This window comes from Carica papaya, chromosome 9 (assembly GCF_054855325.1).
Source record: "Carica papaya isolate Zhongbai chromosome 9, ASM5485532v1, whole genome shotgun sequence".
Classification (NCBI taxonomy): Eukaryota; Viridiplantae; Streptophyta; class Magnoliopsida; order Brassicales; family Caricaceae; genus Carica; species Carica papaya.
Window position 1 is genome coordinate 21,642,936 of NC_142317.1, and position 14,225 is coordinate 21,657,160.

The 14,225-nt window shown below is 30.4% G+C and overlaps 1 pseudogene; it reads left to right on the forward strand.

Annotated features, from left to right (window-relative positions):
- Nucleotides 1-9,328: 9,328 nt before the first annotated feature.
- LOC148240176 (neutral/alkaline invertase 3, chloroplastic-like) lies at nucleotides 9,329-13,931 on the forward strand (annotated as a pseudogene).
- The last annotated feature ends 294 nt before the right edge of the window (nucleotides 13,932-14,225 follow it).

A 14,225-nucleotide genomic window follows, 5' to 3' on the forward strand; every position in this document is an offset into this window, starting at 1 on the left:
TTTTATTTATTTATCGATGTCATTGATTGATTTGCATTCGATTTTTGTAAAGGATATGGTAGATCACTTTCTTGTAGTAGCATATGAATTGAAAGGAGATTTTGGTTGTGATCCAAATTATTTCTATGATATGGTTTGCACCTTCGTAATTGAATATGAAATCACCTTGTCAGATATGGGTAAAGCTTTGTATGTGTACATAATATATATCTCAATATAGATATGAGTAGTTATTAACAATATATGATTAATTGATGGGTTTTAGTTATCTGGTCTTCTTCTCTTAATTTGCAGGGACAAAGTATCTAATGCGGATTTTTCTAAGATTTGTGCACTTTACATCAAGATTAAATGAGCCTCCTCAAGGTATATAAGTAATACTAATTATCACAAATCAAAACTCTTTAATTTGGAGTATTTATGTGTATTATTATTGATCTTATAATATATATTTAATAATAAAATTTATCGAGTACAATTTTTGCTAGCAAAAATTCATTGATTTTAATAGTTAAATGATATGTCATGGGATGTATAGTCTAATTTGAACTCATACTCTTATAGATAAGGATAAATGTACTTAGATATCTATCCAAAAGATATATAATTATTAATTTAATTAACTATATATGTGTATACTTAATTAATTAAATAATTAGTTTAATAGTTTATGTGTTTCTTTTTTTATAAGAGATTATAAGTTTGAATCAGATTGTATTTTTATACGTATCATCATTTGAAAGTTAATTGTAATATAGTAATTAGTGTATATCACTTAACTAATCTTGGGTCAAACTGTATTTTATGTGTGTTCTTAATTGGAGATCATTTGTATTGTGTTATTCTTGTGCTTATCACTTAATTAATAGATGTACCTAATTTTTACTTTTTACAAAATAATTAGCTGATATTAATTGTAGCCTTCGCGCTTGTCAAATGGCATTGAAATGTGAGGAATTCGTCAAGGCATTTGATAAAAAGAATAAGGAAAGGTAAGCTTTTATATACAATTGAGGTCATAAATCAATTAACAGTCTTTATATATTCATGTGGTAAACAAATTTTATACTTAATTTTTATTACAGATATTACTAATATATCTCTTTAAAGAGTTTTCTCTTTTTTTTTTCAAATTTCTTTATTGGAATAAAAAAGTGCATGGATGCATTAGATGCAATCAAACGTGAATTCTCATTAGTGAAGGAAAAAATGAAAATCCTTCTTAAGGTAATATTTTATTTTACATATTCTGTAACATTTTATTTTCATGTATATCTTTTTTCTTTTGGATATTGTAAAAATTTTAACTGAATTTAAATTTGCATACTTATACAGCATGAGTTTTACTTTATTGAAAATCTGTTTTATAGGCTGCATAATTATAGCTATTAATAATTAAAATAATATGATAGTAGTTAAAACTCTTATATTCTATTTAAAATTTATGAATTTAACTTTTAATAAAAATGTAGAATATTTTATACTATATAAGTTTGTAAATTTCAATTCAATTAAAATTTTTACGAAATCTATTAAAGAAAAAGATATTTATGAAAATAAATTATCTATACACACACGCACACACATGTATATGTATTGATAAATTGAGAAGGTTATATATATATATAGACACACACACATTATATATTTATATCATTCCCAATTATAAGTATCTTCTTTGAAGTTTTTAACCTTTCTCCTTTGCACCTTCTTGACTCTATCATATTTCTGCATAAATATATATATATATATATGTATATATAGATACCATCTTCATTTTCATCTTTATTAATTAATAAAATCTTCTTTTCATATTTTAATATGATCCAAAAATGTTAAAGTATAAGAGCCAAATTCAAATGTGAAGAAATTTGGTTTACAACTTCATGAACTTATTTACAAAGTCATAAATTAAATATATTATATATTTTTATAATATGGGTAATATTACATGAGATAATTATATTTCTTAAATATTTTCTTAAATATATTAAATAGAATAAAGTATTAAAATTTTCAACAAGCTATTCGCATAACTTATTAAACTCAATTTTATATATTTCGAACTTATTTAAATTTATTCATTTATTTTTTAAAAAAAAAAATTTGTGACCTTCTCCTTTTTGCACTGATTTTATGCATATGAAGTCATAGTGGTCATAGAATACTTAAACATGATGGGGATAGTTTCACAGATTTTATGCATATGAAGTCATAGTGGTCATAGAATACTTAAACATTGATGGGGATAGTTTAGTGCGATTTGAAGCCCAAAAACGTGTTAGTAAGATTCGACGACCACATTTCGTTGACTGACTTCAATCTCTCACGAAAAGATGATAATTCTACATCAACTATTCACATAATTTTTGATTAAAATGCATCATCAGTCACAAAAACAAATTGTTATCCTGTTGACCAACCCAACTTTTCTAATTCATCAAGTATTCTACCCAATTGTATCACACCTGCAGTAGCCTCCTACTTACACCCTAGTCAACACAAATAGAAAAAAGTCAACACATCACACAGCTGTGGAAATCATCATAGAGCCAATGAATGTCTATCAATGTCTTTTATTAGGACCCACAAGTACTTAGCACCAGAAATTGTGTCTGGTGAAGGGCATGGAAACATGGCTAATTGGTGGACACTGGGGATATTCATATTTGAAATGTTATATGGGATGATACTGTGTTAGGGAGCTGACCAGGAGTTGCCCCTAGCAAATATTATGAGTCGAGCACTTGAGTTTCCTAAAGAAACCATGGTTTCGGAGCCAACAAAGGATTTGATCACAAGGCTATTAACTAAGGACCCCACAAGGCAAATGGGGTCCACAATGGGTGCAACAACAATCAAACAGCCCCAATTTTTTGATGGTATTAATTGGGCACTTTTGAGATGTATAAAATCACCATTTGATCCTTCTCTCATATCTTGTAATGAGTTTGTTACATTTGATAGCACTATAGAGAGTTCAATAGAGTATTATTAGGCAGCAAGAAATTTATTCTTTAATTTACATGATATATGTTTTTTTTATGTATATCAAATTTTAATAACTAGAGAGAAGTGAGATTGAAGTAATTTGTACATTGGAGCAAGAAATTTTAATGAAATTCATGTTGAAAGGTTCAATATTTATAAAAATATGTAATTAATGATTTACTGGATCATTTTGTCTAACAAATGATATAGCATTTTCAATTATTCTCAATTAATGTCTTTACTTAACCGTCTAGAAGTAATATTAATTTCTCTCATATGTGGTATAAGAGGTAGTAATACTGTTTTTAAGGTATTACTTGGATAAAACCGAAATGTATTACATCAAGGTCCTGATAATATCAAATAGTAAAACTCATGGGTCCTTGTACAATGCTTCATTACTGCTTACCTAATTTGGGATAAACAATGTTAAGGTTCAAGGGTAGTTGAGGATAAGGAAACTTTTGGCTTCTAGAGCTATTTTTAGATACCTATGATGTTACAAGATAGCTTTGTCAAAAGGTTGTGTAAGGTTTTAAAATTGTTCTCACATTCTAGACCTATCTTAATAAAGACAAAGATGAACTATTATATTTTTAATTTTTTTTGTACTCCTTTTAGTTGATAAAAAAGTTAAACAACTCTTTTTTTTAAGTAAAGAAATAGATAGTGTGGGCACGAAATGGACACATGAGTTCCTCTATTTGTCACGTATTACCTAGCAACATTTCAACGTTTGCGATAGTTTGAATCAACCGCTAAAATTATATCATCTATTTTCTACTTTCTAGCTATAATAGGACCATTTTTAAAGGTACCATGTCCAAATTTTATATTTGATGAATATTTTTCTAAAGTTTGGGTTGTTACTTGAGGATGTTTAAGCTTTCATTTCGTATTTTGTTGCTTTTCTTCTTAGTTAGATTTAAAATTTTAATTGAATAGTACATAACTTAGCTAGGAATGTACTAAGGATTATTAAAAGATATATATTTATTCATGAACCTAAGTTTTTTGTTGACTTGCTTGAGCAAAATGGTTTTTACTGTTAATGGATGATGATTTTTTCTTAAAAAAGTAAATGTTTAAATGGATGTTATTGTATTGACTTACATTATATAAACTAATATCGTACTAGAAAAAAATACAACTAATTTTGTAGGTCAATCAAATAACAAAGTAGAACTTTACTTGAATGAATTATTTAATCTCATGCATATGAATAAATAAAATTACATGCATTTACTGTTTAAAATTCAGTATTTGATGATTGATCAGGAGAGCTGATGCTTTAATAAATAATATGAGGTGATTGATGGCGACTGCAATGAGACGCAACTAATACAAAGATAGAAGCTTTGATCTCTTATAGTAGAGGAGATAAAATTTTCTTTAGGTTTACATACATAAAGATGACCAATTTTATTTTCAGCTTTTTAAGTATTTCTTTTTGTCGATATAAAAGTCAAATAAATTTTTTTTTCCAAGTAAAGAAATGGACAGGTTGTGCATGAAATGGACAAGTTGCTTCCTTTATTTGTTGTATATTTAGTTAGTGACCTTTTGACTTTTAGTGACAACATCTATTAGTTGCTAAAATTGTGTCATTTATTGTCTAATTTTTAGTTGGATTTAAAAGTAACTTTCATTCCACATTTTGTTTATCTTCTTTATAATTGGATGTAAATATGTAATCAGATAGTATATAACATAGCCAAGGATGTAGTAAGGACTTTTAAAAGATATATAATTGTTCATGAGTCTTAGTTTTTTGTTCACTTGCTTAAGTAGAATGGTTTTGATCCATGATTTTTTAAAAAAGTAAAAAGTAAATGTCGTATTGGATGTTGTTGTACTAACTTACATTGTTTGCTGTCTTATATAGTACCAGAAAGAAATGCGACTAAATTTTTGGTTCAGCCAAATAATAAAGTATGATTTAACTTAAATAAATAATTTAATCTCATACAAATGAGGGAATCAAATAACGTATATTTACTATTTAAAATACAATATTTAATGACTAATAAGAAAAATTGATACTTCAATGAATAACGAGAGGTGATGGGTGATGACTATAATGAGATACAACTAATAGAGAGAGAGAAGTTTTGGTGTCTTGCAAAAGAGGAGATTGAGTTTTCTTTAAATTATAGAACACAAACAAAAACTATTTTATTTCCAGTTTCTTTTATACTTCTCTTTGTCAATATAAATGTTAAATAATTTTCTTTTTCAAATAAAGAAATGGACAGGTTGTGCATGAAATGGATAAGCGGCTTCCTCTATTTGCCACAAATTTACGTTGCGGCATTTTTACTTTTTATGACAATAAATCCACTGGTAAAATTTCATTGTTTATTGTCTAATTTTCAACAGCAATTAACTGTTCACAAAGTTGTCAATATAATGCCTTTTATCAATTGAAGTAATTTATTTAGAAAAAAACCATCTTTGTTTTTTATATAATATTAAAATGGATTAAATTAAACTCTTGTTTTTTATAAAAAAAATTACTTTTTTCAGAAAAATGTTCGCAAGATTGATCAAAACTCGTAACACAAAATTCAAAAATATCCAAGTTTATTAATGCATACAATATTGGTAACCTAAAAATTAATCACTAGAAATGACCTAGATTATTAACAATCTGTTATAAATACTAAACTCATTATAACTCTCCACTGCTTTTGTGAGTACTGCAGATTCGAAAAAAAAAACAATATCCCTCCTCTTGAATAAACCATATTTCTCTTCTCCAATAGTTTCGAATAGGATGGATCGAAGCACACAGCTCCTCGACATGATCCATTTGATAGAACAAGAGATTTAATGCTTAAAATCTTATCTATTTTTCTCTTATTTGTTTATCAATTATGTATATATATCCATATTGTTGATTGATTTGCATTCGATTTTCTTTAAAGGGCATGATAGATCTCTTTTTTGGAATAGTATATGAAATGAAAGGAGTACCTGGTTGCGGTCTTAATTATTTCTTTGATCTGCTTTCCACCTTCGTAGCTGAATCGAAAATCACGTTATCAGAAATGGTTAAAGCTTTGTATGTGTACATAATATATATCACGATATAGATCTAAGTAGTCATTAACCACGTTTGATTAGTTAATGGTTTTTAATTATTTGGTCTTCTTATCTTAATTTGCAGGGACAAAGTATCTAATGTAGATTTTCCTAAGATTTGTAAACTTTGCTTCAAGATCAAAGAAGCCTCCTCAGGGTATATAATTAATACTAATCATCACAACTCAAAACTCTTTAATTTGGAGTATTTATGTGTGTTATTATTGATCTTATAATATGTATTTAATAATAAAAATTCTCAAGTAAAATTTTTGTTTGTAAAAATTCATGCATTTTAATAGTTAAATGATATATCATGAGATGTATAATCTGATTTGAACTCATACTCTTATAGATAAGGATAAAAGTATGTAGACATCCACCTAGTAGATAAATAGTTAATAATTTAATTAACCAAATATCTATTTATATTTGATTGGTATATGTGTATACTTAATTAATAAATTAATTAGTTTAATAGTTGAGACATTTCATTTTTTACAAGAGGTCATAAGTTCGAGTCAAATTATACTTTTGGTTGTTTTATCATTTGAAAGTTACTTGTATTGAATTGCAATTAGTGTATATTGCCTAATTAATCTCGAGTGAAAGTATACTTTTGTGTGTATTCTTACTTGAAGATTATTTGAATTGCGTTATGATTGATGTATATAACTTAATCAATAGATTTACACAATTTTTATTTTAAAAAATATTAGCTGATTTTAATTGCAGTCTTAGTGCTTGTTGAATGGCATTAAAATGTGAGGAATTCATCAAAGCATCTGATGAAAAGAGTAAGGAAATGTAAGCTTTCATCCATAATTGACGTCATAAATCAATTAACATATCTCTTTTTTGTGATAAATAAGTGAATTGAATGGTGCATATTTATTGTTTAAAATATAGTATTTGATGACCAATTATGAGAACTAATTCTTCAATGAATAATTAGAGGCAATTGATAGTGACTACAATGAAATGTAACCAACAGAAAGATAAAAACTTTGGTATTTTGCAACAGACAAAGATGAACTATTTTATTTTTAATTTTTTTTGTACTCCTTTTTGTTGATACAAAAGTTAAACAACTTTTTTTTGGTACTCCTTTATAGTGTGCTTGTCCTCATTATAAGATATCTCCTTCGTTTTCACATCCACTTTACTTATCATTAGCCATGTGATTCAGAGAAAAGAAAAAGCAAAGAGAAAAAGAAAAGACAGTAGAAAAATGAGAGAAAATTTAGATATAGAATTAAAAAATAATAAAATGAAATGAATAAATAAAACAAAGTGACAAGATGAGAAAAAAAGAGCAAGTGGAATTTTCATATAATTTCTTATTTATTTATAATGATCCACAATTATCCAAAACAAAACTAAATATGATATATACAATTACATTATTATTGGTTGTGTGGAGATATTGAAACCACACAACATTGTCTTCTCTTTTTCCAGATTTTTCAACTCTCAAACATTGCTTCGATACAAACCCACTTTTTATTTCATGTAAGGTATGCACTTTTTTTCTTTTATTTTCTTGATTTAGTTTTAGAGTATGTTCATTTTTAATATCACTTCATCTGGGTTTGGATTTAAGCTATGATATTTTTCTTCTTCTTTTGGAATCCTTGATTTATGAATGGTCCAATTAGTAGGACTTTTATTAAGTTCTATCATGAATTGACTGGTTATTTGGATGCTTTTTGTTGTTTTTTACAAAAAATTTGCATCACTGTTTCGTAATCATTAGCTTTTGGCTTTTGATGAGTTTTTCTCACCGTTTGAGTACTCCTATTATCTGACTTTTGGGTAGTAGAAGATAATTCTTCTCTGGTTCCTGAAAATAAAGGGGAAGAATAGATGTATTACATATATTTGTAGCATCATTTCTGTGACATGCCAAATGCTACTTAAGGCAATGGGTATCAGATACAGAAACAGGATTACGAGTGCATGATAAAATTTTATGCAGCAGAACAAATTAATACAAATCCCTTACAAATATATATGAGTTTCATTTACATATATATAACTGACGCTAGAAATGGCTACAAAATATAAAGTCAAAATACAAAAGAGGGCCACTTCTTTCACTATGTTATTGGACTCATCAGAGTGCGAGAATGATCCAGCACTCAAGTTTTATAGATCCACAGGATCCTCATAAACCTCAATAGGTAGGTCAACAGGCAGTTTCTCAATTTCTTCCTCATCGGGGGGAGGGGGAGAGGCATAGAAAGAATGAGTTTCATATACTTAGTAAGGAAAGAAGTATTTAAATAATATCGCAAGGTTTTAAAAGTAAATTATTCTAACATAAATACTTACCATTTGGCTACTTTGTAGACCTATCTTACATTATGAAAATAATTTATTTATTAGAGAAAACTGCACGTTGATAGAAGTAAAACAAACACACATCATACTAAATAATAGAGAAAATCAAATAAATCATGAAATGCTCAGATTTTTGTGTCATGCTTTTCGAATTTGTTATAATTTTCATTTCTGAAGGCAGATACAGATTTTCAACTACCCATGTGGAATGACCAGATCATATATAGATAACAACAATTTGCTCAGGCACATTTCCAGCTTGTCAAACCATGGTACGATCTATGACTACAGCCGTGCCGACGATAGTGATCCTATCAGATATTCTATAGTCATGACAGTACTTAGCCAAAGGTGACCCCTAACAGAGATTTGTGTCACCACTCTCATCGAAGGGTACGCCATCATCCATAGGGAGCAGTCCTCTTATGTCTTTCCAGACCAGATGACGGAGGAAAAAACAGATACCCCAAATAGGGTTAGAGAAACAGATACTCCTCAGAGATAAAAAAACTAATGAGACACTTGATACATTATACATGTCAATACAGATACATACTTCAAATAATTCATTCTTCATTCCACACTTTTTTCTTTTTTTTTTTATTTTCTAGGTAACAACACTGACTTCATATTATTATATGCAAATCGTCAGGTGTTTATAAATAAAATAACATGCTTGAAATTAAGAATAGTTCAATTTATTAGACTTATGAACATAAAAACATGCAAAACAGGCAAAATCAAAATTATTATATTTAATAATTTTTTTATCTAAAATTATCTCTTAAAACGTTTAAAGAAATACTAAATTCCTTACTGAAACCTTGATAATTTCTTCTGCACCGTTCTTCTTTATTTCTCTCCTTCTCTCTCTAGATTATTCTCTCTCTAATTCTTGAAAAATGGAAGAATGGAAGTTTGTGGAAGAATGAGAAGGGAAGGCCTTATTTATAGAAATTATGAACCATCAGATTCATGCCAAGTGGTGAAATTCGATGAAGAGAGAGAGAAAAAAGATGCTCGGCATGAAAAACGGGGGAGGAGAGTCTCCTTTGCCGGCGGCACACTGCCTGAGGTGGCAATGGCCCGCCTAGGCTCTGTAAGCTAACCTACTGGCGCACGACCCTCTTGCCGCGTACGCAGAAGCTAGCCTCCTCGTGTGCAGACCTACTGCCTGTAGGCCCCAGGCGCACAGTTGCCTATTTGCGCAAGCCTGTTGCGCGGACAACATGCGAGGTGACGCACGGAGGGCTTGCCTGCGCGCGATAAGATGCGTGCTGGGTTTGACCACGCGCCGCGCATGTGGATGGGACACATGCGCTATGCACACATCCTACCCCCACTGTGCCCGTGCGCGCGCACAGTTTGCAGGCGCCCGTGCAGGTAGCTCCCTTCCCCGCAGGATTTTTCCATGGGATTTTTCCCGTTTTGTCGCTTTTCCAAAATTTCATTTTTTTCTTTTTTTTGCACTAAATAAAATAAAATTAAATTAAATGTAATTAAATAAAAATAGAATTAATTAAGATAAAATTAAATAAAATCAAATTAAAATCTACAAAATTCACGAATTACGATAGTAATTTACGGAGTAAATTAAATGAGTTCAATGTGTCCTAAAGGCTATGATAAATAGGGTTTTTCAAATTAATTAAGCACAATGATGGATGGAGTGTTACAATTTCATTAGTCTTCCTTGAGTGTCAAAGTTTATTTTCCTTTTTATTGTTGAATTTTTGGCTTTTGGGCTGAATGTCTAATTTAGTTGAAAGTTTTCATTAAAATACTTGCAGTGAATCTAATGCCTTGATTTGTTCATTTTGCTTGTTTTTTGATTTAAAGTTAATCATTCTTGAAATCAAAGTGGAGGAAGGCGTTTTTTCGATTGGGTCAGGAATCTCTTGGGTGCAGTTTGATCAAATAAGGGTTTGAGGTTTGAGAGGTTATAATTATTTGATTAGCATTATGTCTATGGGAGCTTCTGGGGCAGTTTTACCCGTTTTATCTAAAACTATTCCCAGTCCTTTTAATTCTGATCCATGTTTTAGCAAATTGGATTCAAGATTTCATCCTAAATGAGTTATAAATTTTTTGAAAAAAAGGGCACAGAGGTTTAAACAATTTTTCATGTGTCCTACTATGCCACTAGGTTTCATGGGATCCCAACTAGTTAAGGGGTTAAGAAGTGGATTGCTTAGGAATAGAACAACAAAGAGGTTCCAGCTTCTAAGCTGTAAATTACCACGATGAAAAGTTTGGGGGAACAACTACCGTAAGAAATGGAGCATGGTTTGTGGATAGTGCTAATGAACTAAATTAAATTATAGGGGATACAAACTGAGTGTTCTGGAATTTGGGGATGTTAAATAATTGAAATAGTAAAAGGAGAGTTTAACATCTAATTGTGCAGCTGGACCAGTTACGACTAACTTTCAGAAGGCCATTGTAGATTCTATTGAGGATGAAGCATGGGAACTATTGCGTGACTCTGTGGCTTATTACTGTGGGAGTCCTGTTGGAACTTTTACTGCCAATGATCCCACCAGTTCCAATATGTTAAATTATGATCAGGTCTTTATCCATGACTTTATACCTTCTGGCATTGCCTTTCTTTTGAAGGGAGAGTATGACATTATTTAGAATTTTATCTTTCATACCCTTTAGTTGCAGATAATGTGAAATTTTATTAGTAGGATCGCATTTGCTTTTTATTCTGGCAATTAATCATTTGTATATGGTAGTTTGGACTAAAACACTTTTTTGCTTGTTTCTGTAAATTAAGAAGTGCAATAGATACACGTGATATGCATCTTTCTTTTTATTGTTCATATCTCAGCTGGGTTTTTCCAAGAAATCTCTCTACTGATTAGGCGCTTTTTGATCATGAAAAAAATATCATATAAGAGAAATGTACTTTTTCAAATAAGCATCCATCTAATTTGTTCATAAGTAGTCCACATAGTTAAACCTCTATCAATGAGTTTACTTTCAAATCTGGCTATCAAGATAATTCCATAAATTCTTAATAACTGGTTTTTATGTGTGGTTGAATGTACACAGGACAGCATGTGTCTTTTCTATAATATTTTTATAAGATTATGATTATGTTAATGAATCTTCTTGATATGTAACCATATTGTGAATAAAATTGACTACTTGTTTCATAGTTGCGAGAATGTGACTACTGGCACCTAAAAAACCCATGCAGTGATGTAATTTAGAAAATTCTTTGAGTACTAGGTAAATCTGTGCATGAGCGATCCCTGGTGGGGCCATGACCATCCGATAAATTATATCCTAGTCTCTTGCTCACCTCAGACATAATTGATATGTATTTTGTTTTTGATTTTCTTTACAAAGCTGCGAAAAATGATGGACTGTTAGAGACCTTATCAGGGGTTGATGCCAACTAGTTTCATGGTGCAAACTGTTTCCTTGGATTGTGATGATTCTGCTATAGAAGAAGCATTGGATCCTTATTTTAGAGAGGTAGCAATTAGCGTTGTTGCACCAGTCTATTCTGGTATGCGGCAAACTTTATACCATGCCAGAAGTTGTTCAAAAGATGACATATGCATTGTGTTTGTTTATCATGACGACTTTTTACTTTTTTTTCCTTTTTCATAATTCTTTTTACCTCTACTTCTTTTGTAGGTTTATGGTGGATTGCGTGCATATGGAAAGTGCTCTGCTGATCTATCTGTTCAGGAGGGAGTTGACGTGCAAACTAGAACTAAAATGATATTGAAGCTTTGTCTTGCTTATGGTTTTAACATGTTTGCTACATTATTGGTGACTGATGGTTCTTGCACGATTGGAATTCATGGTCATCCTCTCGAAATCGAGGTGATTAGTTCTCCTAGTATTGAAATAGTATTTTTTTTAATTTAGAATATAGAATTAGTATGTGGAATGAGGAATCATCAAGGCATATTCATTTTTTTGTTCTAACAGTTGTTTGAATAGCCATATGTGCCTGTCAATTGTTTATTTCAAGCAAGGGAAAAATTGCCTTTATGGTTCATTTGAAATGCTAATGGACATTTGGTATTCAGTTTTTGATTTTTTGGAGCTTGTGACTTTTGTAGCAAAAGAGTGGGGGTACAAAATAATTTAGCACATGGTGTAATAAGAGCTTGTTCCAGCAACTGTGTTGGAAGTGAAATTATAAAACTAAATCATTTTGGGAAATAACAGTGGAAGTTTAAAATTAAAGCTAGGATTAAGTACTTGACAAACTTGAGTTAAATTGATATCATATCTTGGTGCTTCTCAAGTGAGTTTATGGCAGGTGTAATAAGTATATGATTCCAGTCTGGTCGATTCAGAAAATGTTCAACTATTGGAATTGTTACTCATTGTATTTTTGGTTGTTTTCGAATGGTGCAACTCCCCAGAATGATGGAGATTGTATAGTTTATAGCATATATTTTTGAGATAGTTCATAGCTTACATGTTTGACACCATGGAGATCTGGTTTCTGCATTAAGTATGTTTATAACATAATGATGGAAATAGCAGATTATGATCTAACTCACTAGCCTATATGAATCGGCCATTATTTAAATTTATAAGTTGGTAACAGAGAGATCTTATTTGTTTACCTTCTTTTCTTCTGGTATCTCCAGTTAATCCCTTTTTTTTTCTTGTAGGCACTATTTTATTTTGCCTTACTTTGTGCACATGAAATACTTACTCTAGAAGATGGATCAGCTGATCCTATCTTGGCACTGAATAATAGCCTACTTGCTCTTTCATTCCACATCAGGAAGTATTATTGGATTGATTTGCAAAAACTGAATGAGATTTATCATTACAAGACTGAGGAGTACTCATATGATGCAGCTAATAAGTTCAACATTTACCCATATCAAATTTCTCCTTGGTTGGTGGAATGGATGCCCAATAAATGAGGTTATCTAATTGGAAACTTACAGCTATCACATATGGATTTCTGATTTTTTTTCTCTAGGAAACATGTGGTTTATTGTAAGCAGTCTAGCAACAGCTAACCAGTCACATGCCATGCTGGATCTTATTGAAGCGAAATGGGCAGATTTGGTAGCAGACATGCATTCAAGATATGTTATCCCACTCTTGAAGGTCAAGAGTGGCAAATAATCACTGGTAGTGATCCTAAGAACATGTAAGATATCTGCTCTTGTATTATTTATTTATGATATATTTTTTCATTATCGTCAGCTTTCTCATTTCATTTCCTTCTTATGCAGGCCTTGGTCTTACCACAATGGTGGTTCTTGGCTAACTTTACTATGGCAGGTTAGTTTGTTATGCTTAAATATTCTCTCTGCAGCTAATGTTTTGTTCATTGTCCCAAAGAACCCTTTGTAGCAGTTATATTTAGGGATAAGTTTCCTGAGTTGTCATGCTTGAATCCGTTTCCTGAGTTGTCATGCTTGAATCCGTATTGGATATGGCACCTTGTTGATGTTTTATAAAATAAAGCAATAATGAAGGAATGTTGGCAGTTTTGGAGAAGAGAGCTTTGTTGAACTCAGACTTGCTGCAAATTTACTACAACAGCAAAGAAAAATATAACAGACAAGAAATGAATGCAGTAGAAAAATAAAAATATTAATCAAAACATTTAATGGGTATGAACTGTTGCTGGAATTTTAAGTGCAGTGGGATGAAATATTCAGCAACTAGAAATGCCTTTTAAATAGGCTTTACAACTCAACTAAAAACAAAAAAAAAAAGTAGAATAATTTGCCACTCAAATTCTATCACTATTGACAAAACATCAGAAATTTTAGGAGATAAATCCAAAAGTCAGTCAAATATCCAGC